At 32.0% G+C, this 16,289-nt stretch overlaps 1 protein-coding gene across 1 annotated transcript in view; it reads right to left on the bottom strand.

Moving 5' to 3' along the window:
• The window catches only part of LOC142322689 (guanylate cyclase 32E), an 857,649-nt gene extending 842,451 nt beyond the window's left edge, over window positions 1-15,198 (bottom strand). The window contains exon 1 of the mRNA XM_075361768.1: window positions 15,089-15,198. The gene's annotated coding sequence lies outside the window, so the exon portion shown is untranslated. The remainder of the gene's footprint in view (window positions 1-15,088) is intronic.
• Window positions 15,199-16,289: the final 1,091 nt, after the last annotated feature.

The raw sequence follows: 16,289 nt of genomic DNA, 5'->3' as shown, positions 1-16,289 counted from the left end.
GTTAAAACTCTAAAATTAGTCCAACCAAATTACACTTAGAGAAAAAAAATTGTTACCTGGACTTTTATAAATGGAAATGGTAAAGGAGCTTATAAAAAACGTAAAAAAAATAAATGCGTGAGCGTTGGTGGTGAGGAATGATTTGAAAAGTTTTGGGGGGGGGGGTTGAAAAAATTTTCCAATACAAAAGTTGTAGATCATGGCAAAAATCTATAACTTTTGTAGAGGTCACTTTTCAACATAACCTCAAAATTTCCGAGAAAGATGCGAAAAATCTTATTTTTTTCCTTTTTTATTTTTAATTTCCGCAAAAATAATTTAATTTTGACGGAACTTGGTGAAAGTATATCTTTGTGTGTCTTAAATAATCACAAATTTTTTTGACGTCAACTTTTAACCGGAAATCGCAATAATACCATTTTTACCCCTTTTCAACCCCCCAACACCCCCGCTCAAGCATTTATATTTTTAAGTTCATTATAAGCCCCTTTACCATTTCCACTAATAAAAGTCCAGGCAACAATTTTTTCCCCCTCTAAATGAGTTATTTCGATCGGTCTAAATAATACACATTGTTTTTTTTTTCCGAGTCCAAAAATAAACAATAAAATTTGTTGATAAAATAAACAATAAATGAATTTATGCAAATCAAATTCTAAATAATATGGGCAATATTAATAAAATACTATAAATATATTACAATAAATTCTAATAATTCCTACTCCAGCTAATTAACAGTTTAATATTACCTAATTATGCCTCTGCAGAGAAGAAAGCTGAAAAGGAGCAAGATAATCTGAAATTTCTATTTTTTTTAAAAACATTTTCCATCTTGGAAGAAGAACAAAAATCAGTCACATAATTCGATTATAAATTTTTTTAAATTGAGAGAAGTAATGTAAATGTATTTCTACTGGTACCAGTTAACGGGATATAGTTTTCCGCCGGCCTTTCGTATTCGTTGTCAATCAATCATTATTCAGAAAAAAATGGATTAATTACTTAATTGCCTTCATGCTGTGCTAACTTATATACTACACATTTTTTTATCACTTGTTCTGTAATAATAAAAAGCGTTTTTAATTTTGTTTTATATACACATATAATATCATTGATAATCTCACAGTTTGTTATAATAAGACAAAATGGAGTCTGAAGATATGTTTACAGTTATGAAAAATGTCATAAAATGCAAGCTTACGGCATATTTATTAGATTTACTCGCAATTACTGATCATCAAGAACAAGAAAGAACTAGCCCTACATTCCTCATTCTGTCCTTTAATAAAAATAAAATCTTGGCTTTTTGAAAATATTAACTGAGAGCCAGATTTTCTAAATATAATTCGTTTAGTGTAAACTATAATAACTCAACTTTTATAACGTGTAAAAGAGATTATTATTAAATCCTACAATTTTATAACGTCTGCAACTAATGAATTAATATTTTTCTTATGATGCCGTTTTATATCTGCAATTATTTAAATAACATAAATAAAATTACCTTTTTAATGTTATATTTTTTTTTTAATTAAAGAAATTTCTTTAAGAAAGGGGCACTATAATACCGCTTGTACATCATTAATTTATTTTTAAATGCTCTCCAAAGAAGAACACCTTTTGAAAAACTCTGTTAAAACTTTTTAACATGTAAATAATAGGGTACCAGGTAATTAGGTACTTAGGTTTATTTGTACCACAATAAATTTTAATTGTGGTACAATAAAATCCATATTAATTTTCTTTTAGGGAGTCCGTATCACAATAAAATTAAATTTTGGTACAATAAAATTTATTTTAAATTCTTTTTATTTCGGAAAATGTGACGCAAAAGTTTAGCCCAAAAATAATTGTTTTTTTTCTGCAGCAGTATTATCGCACGAATTAAAATATGCCAAAATAGTAAAAATTAACTTAAGTTTAATTAGTATTCTTAGCATAAAGTAAACAATAGTATACTTAATATACGATACAAAAAGTAGTATTAAGTCGAAATCAGATTGTGAAGAGTTTTTATTAACTTTATTTACATTACGTGACCGCACATATATTTATTTTAAAAACATTTGTAATGTATTTTCTGATTGGCTGTAAACGTACAGCACGTAACCTATAAGAACAAATATAACTTGTACGAAGCAAAAAAAGAAACACGATAGATTGTCAGAAGGAAAAATAAAAAATTGTAACATGAAGTTAATGATTTAGGTTAACCAAGTTCAATCAAATCACCTTAATTCTAAGAAATTTATTTCAATTAAAACTGTTGATTACATTTTCTTAACCAAAATCATAAGATTACAATTACCACTCACCGTCAATGTACCTATTAAAAAAAGCAACGCCTACAAAATTTAATACTAATCGATAATATAATGAAATATACCTCATAAATTAGTAGATGTAAACAATCTTAATTTTTCATTTTAATTGTTAGGAAAAAACACATATGCAGAAATCATAAGACAAACATCATCTTATTAAAATAAAGCAAAATCATCGAACTTCGTTCAGTGAATTTTTTTTGAGAATAGATCGAATATATATAACAAAATCCTTGCGCAGTTCTGCGCAAGTTTTTATTAAGGTAAGTTTACAAGCAAGTTTCATGAAATTAAATCCAGATTATCGGATTATTTTCTTCCAGTTAAATTATCAACAATTTTTAAATATCATTCTTATTTAGGTTCCCAAACCGGAATCCATAATCAAAATCGTTAAAAGTATTTTCCACAAAAATTTAATAAATTTTTATTTGCAATTCAATAATTTGTTACATTTTATACTTAGCGGATGAATTATTTGTATAAAAGAAAAAATACTGCATTTATATAAGTATAATTTATCATTAAAAATTAAAAAAAAAAAAAAAAAAAACTTTTGCGGAGTTCTAGCAAGAAGACTAGACTTTTCGTTTCCGACGCCCTCACTATTTCGCAGTCAGAAACGCACTGATTTTCAGCGTATAACGCACTACATACGTTCGATAAACCAGCATACCCTACACATAAACATCAAGTTTCACTCGCTCATCACTGCGACTACTGCATAGGCGCGTATGAAAAATACATCAATATAAATTCAACATATCCTCAAATTGAGGTTATCTGGTCTCTTAGAATGAGTGTAACTGAAGAACGACTAAATCAACCTTCATCAAATTCTCACATGGACAACCTTAGATACACTACGACAGCATATCTACATCGTAATGAAATTGATCAAGTAGTTTTGGAGATTTTCGAGTCAGAGATTTCACAAACAGGCGCGCGCGCACACACACATATGAAAGGAAATTACACTTTAATTGAATGGTATTTTCGTTTTTCCCATCTCATACGTCAAAACGTAAAAAAAAAATAATTTTCATACCCCACTTCCACCATGCGATCAAAATTCGTAATTTTTTTATCGCAAAATTTTTTTACCGTCCATTTTTCGAAATGTCGGTAAAAAAACAACAGATGGATTGAATTGCCTACTTCTCCTTTTTAAATTTAATTAAAAATCGATAGATTATAGGTATGTTGTTTACCAATCAATGGCTTGATAAACTCTAATTACTCACGATTTGAGTTAGTCTTGGATGTAATTCAAGCAACGAACACATAATAATTAAAAAATTAGCATAGGGCTGGTGCCACCCTTTTCATAAAAAACAATTTTGTAACATTATTTCGTTTGAGAAAAATAACTACTAATTAGCGATCACACTTGAAAATAATTTGCATAAAATATAGCTATAAATATAAATAAATAATTAAAAAAATATATTTGAAAGATTTTAACCAAAATTATAAAATAAATTTCATAATCAATTAATAACGCGATCTGCAGAATTACATTTATTTTAATTTCTGTAATTTATCTACGCATTAATAATAGAGTGCATTAATTTCCTTTCAGGATAAAAAAATCTATTTCATAGAAATTAAGACTGTTTTAAATAAATAAAAATAAAAATTCTTGTTAACTATCAAATAATTATTTTTAAGTATCTAAGTGTTGAATAATAAGAAAATTGTAAAAAAAATTCACTCGTAAATATATAGATCATCGATTGACTGCAAGGATCACTTCAGAGAGAAGAGGAGGCAACCGAATGCTAAACTTGCAAGAATATACTGACTCCTTGGTAGACGGTCTCATTTGTATTTGGCGAATAAACTTCAGCTGGATAAGGTTTTCGTGAAACCAGTGTGGAAGTATGATACACAGGTACGGGGAACTACTTGTAATATTAACATTGAAATCATCCAACGGTTTCAAAACAAGGTGCTCAGGATGTTATCAGGGCTCCATGGTTATCTAGGAACGATGAGATGCACGGTTATTTTGGGGTGTCACGTGTTCGTGAGGAGATAAGGAGGACCAGTAGGAACTGCATATCTAAGCTGGACAAGCATGTGAATGAGTCATCTGGCACTGAATCTACTTGCCATTGGTGAAGTAAGACACTGAGGAGGCGGACCACGCTGATCTTTGAGGGATGATCATTGGAATTCATGACCGGTGGGATGATACAGTGTTGACTGTGTCAATGATAGTTTAAATTTTAAGAATGTATACTACAATTTGATGCACTTTAAACTGGTGATTGACTGAGTTGGCGGTCTGATTCTCTACTTTGAATTCGGTGATTATTGTTTTGTGATTATTGCTTTTATCTGTCTTTATTATTTGTTATCTAATATATTTTATTTATGTGAACTAATTGCTTCGTTTGTGTCATAAGAGGTAATGCATATAATTAATATTGTATTTGAGGTGGACTATCTTAAGATGATCTCCTGACACGTTACTCTTAGCCAACAATTTTACTTATAATCACCATCCTTTTGGTTATTGATTGTAAAAATGAATCGCTTAAAAGAAATAATAATAAAAATATGGAATACAAAATAAAAAATCATATATATTTACTTCACTGGAAGTGTGATGTCATATGATCATTGATCATATGATATTTAAAATGCATCAGAACGAAAAACCTCACCTATCAAAATACTGCTGATCATAAGTGACTAAAAATAAAAATAATAAGGACCTTTACTGTTACAGTGGCCCTTAATGGTAATTAAGGAAAAAAAAGATGCAAACTTACGTAAAGACAAAATTGTCGGTAGAAAAAAAGTTTAATGGATGTTGATGATTAAAAATCTATTGGCAATTGTTTAGTTTTCCTTTAAAGTTAATAGATAAAATGGTCGCTCTTGATTGGCTGCACCGTCCTCCTTTTCCCACTTACAGCAATCCCATTATCAAACTTTTTATCTAGTCCCACCGATTAAATTCGGCTCTAATAAAACGGATCAATATGATAAGTTTCTTCCATTCAATTAACCAATCAAAAAAATAAAAATAAAAGATAAAAAATATTAATTTAAAAATACCGTATAAACCTTTGTATTTACAATATAATTTTTTTTCTCGGCTTGATGAATTAATTCACCACAGAAACTCGAAGCTTGTACGTGGGATATGGATATGGAAATTTATAGCGTATGAAAAATGCCACGCTTGACCGGAATTCGAACCCGGGATCTTCGGATGAAAACCAGAGACGCTACGACTCCGCCACGGAAATCACACAGAATTTTAGAACATGATCTCCACATTATTTTTAAAAAAGTTTTTTTAAACATATTTACTTCAGGACGCTGGAAAAACATTTCGACCGTAATCAATAATTTAAACACCTAATAAAACGTTTATGTTTTTAATTTAATATCATCGCTACCGTCATGGAAAAAACATAAAAATAAAATTAATTAACTACACTAGTATTGTGATGTAAAATAGTAAAATTGAAAACTAAAGATGCTTTATTTTTCTATATTTAATTTCCATTGTTTTTGTCCCCAGTTTATGTAATATTTTATGAGATAAAAGATATAACACATTATAATTTGTTTAAAAAATAAGTATTTCGATGGGCAGCCTCTGAAATTGTAAATCAAGAATATCTGTTAATCTTAAAGCAACAAACTTGTTAAATTCTTTAATATTTTGTTACGATTGAAGTATATATTTTTACCGCAACCACTTTACGACGCCACTAAATATTTTTCATATTCAGTAGTTTTTTTATTATACACTTAATAGTACACTGTTTTTTGATAATAGAATATATTGTTTTGTTTTTCTTTTATAATAAATTTAGTTGTAGATATTAATTTTTAACTTTATTTTTTGAGGTAATTAATAATGTACTCATCATAACACGTCCAGAACACTTTCAGGACGTGTTCTAATGGCGAAAATAAAGGAGAAAATTCATATAAACATACGTTTTGAAACGCTTTAGCGAGTGTCTGCTGGCGAAAGAATTCGCGCTGATTTTTGTGCGTTCCGTAAAATTAAGCCAGACTGCAATTTTTAAGACCCAAATTAAGGGGTGAATTTAGTGGTTTTATAATGAAATCTTGTCGATTATCTGAACGTCACCACATATTTTTCACTTTTTTCATCTTCTTTTTTGTCAAAAACTACCATTATAACACATATATAATCTAAATTAAGATAATATTTTAGATTTACGTTAATTTAGGTAACTTAAAATTCCATGTAGTGAATTTCGTACGATATTGGCATAACCTAACGCTCGCTTCACTCGCTAATTAATCTCTGTACCATTGTTTCTGAGATGTGAGAGAATATTTGCCAATAGGTTTTTTTTTATAGTATAGACTGCTATAGTCCATTAGCCCTCTTTTCAAGCTAAATCTTTTCCACGCTGATCAAAAGATGCGACCAAGTCAAAAGACCAGTCTTTTCAAACAGATCATCCCGAAATCAGACTTGTCATGGAATATTAAAACCCCCCAAAAATACAAGATGACAAGAATGTGCGTATACATTCTTGCCCTTGCCTTTAAAAACATACTGTACATTTCTAAAGAAATGTTGTCAAAACTATCTAAACAGGTGCAAAGGGACCACGATTATTAAGAAAACATTCTTATAATAAATTCGTCTGCAGCTTATAAAATACAAAATACACAAAAAAAAATCAATAATCAGTCCTCTTATATTACACGTATCACATACATCTATCGCTAAGTTTTCCCTTAGGCCAATGTTAAATCTAGATTTAAAAATTAAATCTATGATCATTAATTTGGTAATGACCATGGCGCCCGCTTAAGACCATTTAAAGAGAAGAAAAAAATAAAGAAAATGTAAAAACAATCTCATAATCATATTCAATTAAAAAGATTACACCTTCACTTATCCTATAGAATGGAAAAGTACGTATACTGCATTTTTACCAAAAAATTAATTTGTTGCTTTAACTCTCTTTCTTATGACTGCTACATGTAAAATATCTTGAATCATGTAGCACAAATCAGAGTGAAGGTGTCAGATGCAGAATTTCGTAATTTTTAAGATTTTGTTTTCTTAAAAAGTTTTGCTTCAACATAATTTAATTTTAACTCTTGACTTAATAAACTCAGACAATAAAAAAAAGTTATAGACGTTGGATTCAAATTTACTGAGGTTGAATTTTAATAATAGTGTATTGTAAAACTGTACCGACAAATATTAATTAATTTTTAAAAAAAGTTAAAAAGTAAAATTAATTTGAATAGAATCGAGATTAACTTGAAGAAAGTTTTAGAATTATTTTTGGAAATTAAGTATAAAGAAAAAAAAAGAGAAAACGAAAGGAATTTATAGTAAATTTAAAGAAGGATGATAAGTATACAAACAATGAAAATAAAAAGGAATATAAATAAATATTATAAAGACATAAATTAAAAGTTAATTAAAACGTTAATAAGACAACCTAGAATAAAAATAAAAAGCAATTTAAGGAAAAAATTCTTTTGTATTAAGAAACTATGTGAAAAATATTTTCTATAATTTAGAACTACTTCATGTTTTATCCACAATTACACTAATTTAAACTTATCAAGACAATTGAGACCGAAAGAAAAGTTTATAAATTTACATGACTGTCGGAAAAAATATTTTCAAAACGTTCAAAGATAAATTAAAAAAAAATATTCATAAATACAAATTTGATAAAACTTTATTGTTATTACTATTATATAGAATAGAACATTTTTGTACATATTTTCGCATCCCACCAACCCTTATTTTTCAACTCGTACAACTCATAATCCGAATTTTGAAATTTTTTATTATTACTATTATTGAATATAACGTTATATAATTTAAAAGCACTTTTCACGTAATTACTGAAAAAAATAAAAATCTTTTTTATTTTTTTTAAAAGGTGTGTCTAGTAAATAACGAGATTGTCCTTCTACTTCTTAGAAAAATCAGTGAGAACTGATTATAAGCTCTTTGGCAGAGACCGTCGAATTAGCGCTCTACCGTTCAGTTGATTGTGCGTCTCCTTTGGTGTAGTTTTGTTTTCTGTTGCGTTCCAGAATAACGATTAAAAAATAAGCAACAAGTAAATTTGATATAATAAAAAAATTGAACAAAACATCAACACGATATTTTCCAAATATTTACTGAGGCTTACAGAGAAGATTGTATGTGTCGTACATATATGTTTCAGTGACGCAAAGATTCAGTGAAGGACTTCATATCGTATAAGGGGACGATGAACAGCCTGGATGACCTTCCATTTCAAGAACCAAAGGAAATTATAATAAATTAGCCTCATTGTTCGAGATCCCTGGCACAGAGTCCGAATTTAAACTAAAGCCGTGAACATTATCAAAGACACTAAAAAGTTTTTTTAATTTTTTAATGAAAAACGTTTGTGTCAAGATGGTCCTAGGGTTCTCTCATCAGAGCAAAAAACTCCCCAGTCGTATATCAGTTGCTATTTTGGAAATATTTCTGCTAGGTTTCATGGGAAGATAAATCAAATTTTTATTCGTCATTAGTGATGGGTTCCATGTTAATATTTGTTTTCTCCTTCCCCCCCGCCGGGACCGGATCCGCAACTAAACATAAACTCGACTCCGAGGGGTGACATAGCCTCTAACTATCTCGTCGGAAACAAGGTTTTCGCCACATAGCCGGGACTCGGTCGTTTAGGCGCCATTCCTCTAATGAGGGGACCCCAAAGAATCCCCCCACCGGGACTCGGACTTTATGCCGTGCCTCTAATGAGAAACCCCCGAAAGGATCCCCCACCGGGTCTAGGTCTTATTTTCCCTCAACGGTACTACAAGGGAGTCCCCATCCGATCATCGTAAGCGGGAGACCGAGGCCTCCCACCCGCTCCCGGATGGGGCTGTCCCTCAGAGACACCATGATGTTCCTACGAAGAGGCAGTTCCAGATGCCGATGGAGTCATTTTACATCCCCTACCACCAGGTGTATGACTATGTGACTTGCAAGATAAGCACCTAGGGTCCTGCTGGCAGTTCTTGCGTAAATGGCCGGCCTCACCACATGTAAAAACAGTGGCCGTGTCTATCTGCGCCAGAATAGAACTTGGCCTTGTGGCCTAGATTCCAATATCTGAAGCAAAGGCCGTCGGATATACGCCACACCACTCGACAGGCCACCCACCCAATCCCAACTCGCCAATCAGATAGTAGTTTGTCGACCAGGATTGGCGGCACTGCCAGAGTAACTACCTGAGTGGAGCGGTAAGTCGGCCACATTGTCAGGACATCAGTAGTGACCGACTCATCTATCGTCTTGCTAAGCTCCCAAAGAAATTCGTCCTGTGACGTTAAGGCATCCACGCACGTCCTTAACCAGGACGTGGGCTCTTCTGCCGCTCCTACCAGCCAGGGCCGTAGTAGCACCCTCCACCTTTTCGGCAATATCCTTACTGAGTTGGTACGCCCAAACCTGTAAGTGGAGGTCCTCCCCTTGGCCCTGCCGAACGGATAGACTCCGGTTTCCCCTGGTGAAACACCCCCTTTCACCGAGCGGAGAAGATCTGGGTCGCTTCTTACTTGCCAGTATCAATGATGGGGATGCCCGTGTCAGATGAACGAGAAGGTGTTTTCCCCATTCTTCTCCCTGAGTACTCCAGGGACCGCCATAGACTTGTCCGACCCGCCCTTGTGGACCATACAAGCACACCCACCGACCTTCTCTATTCTCCAACAGCCGTGGGATGAACCTGCAAACAACAGAGCCCACCTCACTATCCCCCGCCACAGAATCGATGACCAAAGCGTAATCGGTCCGCCCAAGTGCTACCTCATAGCTGCTATCCTCTTTGGAGAGGTCCCGAGTAGTTGAGCGTAAAAGAAAGACCTGGCCAGGTTTCAGCCTGCCAGCAGTGACCAAGTTCCTAAGCCACAGAGCCTTCTGTAGCACCGTCATGTGCTTAAAATGCTAAATTCCCACCGCCACGTCAATAATCCAAGTGGAGCCAACTCCTTCGTCAAAAAATGTCAGTACCCTCAACAAGGGTGTACGACCGGAAGATGTCCTCGGGCCAGCCTTTAAGGATAGCCGTTCAAGATCGGCAACATGGACCCCACGTTCAACCGCTCCCCGCAGATCCACAAGCGACCAAGTCGTAGCTCGTCCCAATCTTCCATCCGGAGTTTGAGTTGCCTCATCAGAAACAATTTGGTAAGTCTGTGTGGCTTCGTCCTTCATACTTGACCAAACATGTTAGCGGTCCTGAAGTCCCTCTTCTAGCCGGCCTAAAACTTCCTCAAAAGACTTCAACATACGAATGCTGCGGTCCATGTCTCCGGAGCACTCCTTAATCTCGATCTTAGTGGTCGAGTGTTGTCGGACCAACACATTCAGCTCCCTCACACTACGAAAGAGAAGCCGCATATTGTGGGCAAAATACTTCTTCTGCTTCACAAGAGCCGACTCTGAACTTACTATACGCCGTTGTCCTGCAGATCCTTCTTCCTCCATAGCGAAAACGTCCATCGACGACTCATATCTCTCCAAGTCAGAGGCCTCCTCCACCGAATATACGGAACTCCAACCGGCCCGAGACTTCTTCTTCCCTCAGAGGCCGGAGGACCACGTAGTCAACGCTTCCCTCCATGCCTAATCGACCCCTGTTCATCATCCGGGTCGTCACCCGACCCTGTCGGGAGAGACGGAAAATTTATTTCGTAGTTCCTAGCGGACGAACCAGACGAGCCAACAACCCTCTTCTGGCGTCGAACCGGAGCCTCTCCAGTCTTCTTCGATTTACTTCTCGAAAGCAAGCGATCGGCACGCCGAATCTCCGCTATAACCATCTCTTCAATAAACTCATCACCACTGCTATCTGAGAAAACTTTCTGCACAATGACCCCAGACCCTCCCCCGCTGATGGAACAGCAGGCGGGGAGGATCTGGGAGGGTCTCCCACCCGAAACAGAATAAAATAACTCCTCATCGACCGGGACGTCGCCCTCAAGTCCGCCTGGACCTGTCATAACAATTAATTATAATCCAACTATATATCAAGTAATACATACACGTTATAAAAAAAATAATTTAAATAAAATTATTCTCACAAAATTTGACTTAACAGACCACATAAGACGAAGATAAACAGAGATCTAAACTTTCTTTGATGAAATCAATGCTGCGTAACCAAGCAAACAGTACTTGGTTACGGCTGGTAAACACAAGTAAAACCAAAACGAATGGAGAAAAAAAACCAATAACAACAAACAACAGTAAAAAAATAACTGTAAACAACAGAAAAACGGAAAACACTAAATAACAACACAAAACCCTAGTAAAAACTTCAAAATACAGAGCGCGAGAAAAACACGTGCGAACACACAGCTGATTGACGTCCTCCATTTCAAGTTGACTTAGCTAACATTTAAATTACAATTAAGACATATTCAATTAATTCGTAAGGTCTTGGGTTTACCATAGGTAAACATATGAACGTCTGCATCGTCCATATGTTTACATATGGTAAACACAAGACTTTCAAAAGCCTTTAAAAGAAAGATTATGTTTACGTATTATTTTTTTAAAGTTAAATACATAGTTTTAAAATCGGCTGTCATTCAGTACTCCGCCGTTTGTACTTATTTGATTCATATCAAAAATAAAGTCAAACATAAACTATGACAACGGACTATTTTTTATAAGTTTAATGCGAAATACGAAGATAGTAAGGAAAGAATGTACCTAAATAATCCATACTTAAATCTTTAATTATAGATAATCTACTAATATTAAAAAAAAAAATTTAAATATGAAGATTTAACTTCAGGTATTACTGAAAATAATTGGAAGTAGTTAAAGAATCCCTGATGTTAAGTTAAATACGAATATTTTTATTTTTATTTAATTTTTACCCAAATTCTAATAACTTAATTTATACAAAATCTTTAACGAAATTATGGGTAATTTTATAAATAAGCTCGTTAAATTATTATATCCTAACGTAATAAATACCGACGTACTATGATAATTCGGAACAAAATAAATGACTTGTAGGCCTAGCGAGCGTTCCATATCAGGCTCAAAGAATATTTAGTTATAATTTTTATTTCTACCTACAAAAGATTAAATAATTTTTTCGTTCTTTTATTAACATTACTTTTAATAAGTTATATTTAATTGAAAATATTATTACCTTAATTATTTCTTTTATTAATTACTATTAGACACTAATTAGAAGGGTGAAATTGTGAATTAAATATAATCGTCAACGAAAAAACAAATTAATCCTTTTACGTCATTATATTTCTGCCACATGGCAAAGTAATAAGTTATGAATTTCTCGTCGTTAAAGGACGGGCCGGAAAGAATTAATAATATGAAAAGTGTTACTGATTGTCTGTGATCCGAAATTAATTTCTTTTCTCTAAACATTATGAAATTAAATAATCGTAAAATTTACTGTAATAAACAGTTTTAGTTAAGTTACAATATATCATTATAGCGTAGTGAAGCGACATTTCATACCTGTTGAAACAGCCCGTGAATACAGCGGACGGAATGTCCGCTGTAACTAATTAGCGTTGTACTTGCGTTCCGCAAGTACACCGCTAATTAGTTCCTCACCTGTATCGGCTTTTCTCTACCAACAATATAATTTTTTTATATCTAAATACAACCGTTTTTGCCAAGAGTGAAAATGGAGCATTAATACCCCTCGAAAAGTAAAAATATTCGGTGTATAAATCTAATTCACGTGACTATTTACCCTTTGTAGACCCAGTTCTAAAATTTATTTTCAGCAATACCTTACCGATTGTATATATGTATATATGCAACCAAAGTTACAATGAAAAACACCAATTCTGGAGGAAGTTTAAACGTTTGATTAAAATGTTTTTTTTTTTTAATTTGTGAACCATTTTGGGAATGATTTTATAAAATATCTTTATTTATTTTTTATATTATTTTTCTAATAATTCGAAATTCCTGTGAATAGAATTTTTCATAGTCCAGTTCTAGCCGAGCTATGATGGCCCAATATCCTTTATCTCCTACTTTTTCAGGTCCTGGCACAAAATTTTAATAGCATCAGATACCCTATATATAAAAGACACCAAGCCAAATTTCAATACTTTTAGTAATGTTAATAACTAAAAATAATTTTTAATTAAATTCAACCTATTTTTTAATTTATATAAATTTTCTAATGTATGATTTTTAAATGTATTTCTTATATAGCTTTTTAGTACAATATACAAATACTATTTTATTTCTGTAGTTAAAATAAACAAACATTCTAAATTATAAAGTAAACATTAAAGATTTTTAACAACAAATTTATTTTTAACATTATTTTAGTTTTATTTTTACATGTGGAAGAAAACAGAGTTGTTCTGGTATAAAGGAAGATTGAAGGAACGTAAATTGAAGTAAAGACTCATAATTTAATAATTAATTCTATAAAAAAAAGTAACGTATTCAAGCATATACAATAATTCCCTTCTAAGTAATATTAAAAAAAATATATATATATAATAAAACTTATACAAAAGTCATCTTATCTTTTATAAATTTATTTATGCTGGTAATAAAATCAGGGAGTATTATTTATATTTAAATGTTAAATCAGCCGATAAAAAAAAATCGTAAATTTAAAAAAATAAAAACTCCATTTTACTCTGGAAAAACAAAAATAGTGGACAGAGACGCAGTATATATAACATTTATTAACAAACTATAACGTTTTTATCAAAGTACCCGCATTTTAAATATTTATTTTTAACAGAAATAAATAAACTATTATTTATAATAACAATAACTTCATAAAAGAAAAAAGTATTATTGGATTATAAAAACCAGAAAATAAACCATTAACAAATTTGCTCCTTATCGTATCATAACTTTCAAGAGATTATACAAATCTGTACAAATAAAGTTCATCTCTTTAACTACTTTTTACGATGAAACTGCAATAATCAAAATTATTCTAACATAATAAATTTCTATACACAATCGCTTTACAATGTAGTTTTCATACATCCTCAGTACACAAAAAAGCATAATGTTATTAATAAATCACGAGTTAGCCAATAATAAAACTAACTAATTATTCGTAATTAAGTTTACATACAAATCAGAAAGTTCGTAGACCATACTGATGTTCTCTTAAAAAATTAAAAAATCGCGTTGCCGATGTGAATGGTTTTTTTTACCATATTTTTGTAGAAAATTAAAAGGTTTTAGACATATTTATCCATAAAAAAAAAATCTTTTTTTTTATTATTCACATTACGGAGATGAATTTCATTACAAAAATGTCAGGGTACAAGAAACATAAACATATAATTTTAAACAATTTCTATATAAATAATTGTTTAGAATTTAACCGAGGTTAACACTAAATACTGGTGCATAGAGGATACTCGGTAATTCTGATTGTTGTATTTTACCTACAATCTTGAAGACAAATAAAAAATTATCAAGACTAATAATAATAAATTAAGATGCTTACTTAATTTTGTTCCTATCGAAACAAAAATTTGATCAAATATGTTATCAAAAGCTGTATGAAAAATTACTTGATGTGTAATATCCAGAAACAAGCAAAACGTTTGAGTTATCTTTAATTAGAAATATATTATCTAGAATTTACTATAAGATAAACATTTTTAAATCGATATTTGTTAAAATATTAACCAAGAAAGAATAAAGATAACCGCACTTTAATAAACAAAAATTAAACATAATATTTGCTAATATAAAAATTATTTACCTTGAATACAAGTAGTTTATATTGAAGAAAATACAACATTAAATTAATTGAGAACACTAAAATATTAACGTCTTTAAACAAGCACGAGCAGATTACGTATACGAGTTGACAAAACGTATTACATTATAGCCGCGACGTCAACAGCGCAACAGCGGACGGCAGACTGAATCATGGTTTGAAAGGCAAGCAACACAGCGGCTTGACTTGGTGGGCACGCACGTTCCACCAACAAGACGACACGACACACTTCTGTCTCGCTTTAATCCGCCCCACCACTAAGAATCTCCTTTTTTCTAATGCATATCGTAAACACACAAGCAAGTATATACACAAACAACTTTTTATATACTCACTTTTTATATTTTACTGTGCGTATATGATACATATAACAATGAAAGTGACCGTTTGATGCTGTTTGTTAATTCACGATGTTTTCTTTTGTTATTAGTGTTATTTATATTTTCTCTTAAAATAAGATGTACTTATACATACCCCTCTAGTTATAGTAACCCTACATCCTTAACGATGAGTTTGAAATTTAAAACTTATTGATTGCGGTAAAAAATCGACAGTGTTTTTATTTTATTCCGAAGTTAATTCTTCTGTTGATCGATGCGATTTCATTTCGTTAAAAAATTCGATTTATAAAAAGTAATGAAAATTCTTTTTTTTTTTAATCCTCTTTACACCACTGATTAACCTAACAAAACCTTCGTCCTTAAAAAAAATGGGTATAAAAACAATTATTGTTAACTCCCGAATAATTAAACTTTTTCTTTGTTTACGTCCGATTTGCGTGTTTTTCAACAAAACGTTGCTGTTATCAATGTTCATTTTTCAACAGTAGTATCTTTCGATAACAAGTGGTTATTTAAAAAAAAAATTATTTTCGTTTTGTAAAATCGATAAAATAGAAATGTTTGCAAATTAAAGTAATCATTATTTTGATGAAAATGAAATATTACTTTAAAAAAATTCCTTACGGCACGCCGGAAGGCGGAGGTAGATTTCACCGGGCAAAATAGGGGTATGCGAACTCGGATTGTACGAGCTCGTATTAAACATTACTTTCCATGTTTTACGGACACTACGTTTTCTCATTAGACTACAGGCTATTGCTGTTTGAGGATTAGTTGGAGAAAGAAGACGCTTCTGTTGGAATGACTTTTCACGCTCACGTTGAATAGCGCGCTTTACCAGT

Source organism: Lycorma delicatula, chromosome 4 (assembly GCF_047948215.1).
Source record: "Lycorma delicatula isolate Av1 chromosome 4, ASM4794821v1, whole genome shotgun sequence".
NCBI classification, from domain to species: Eukaryota; Metazoa; Arthropoda; class Insecta; order Hemiptera; family Fulgoridae; genus Lycorma; species Lycorma delicatula.
This window is presented reverse-complemented; position numbering and strand designations above follow the sequence as displayed.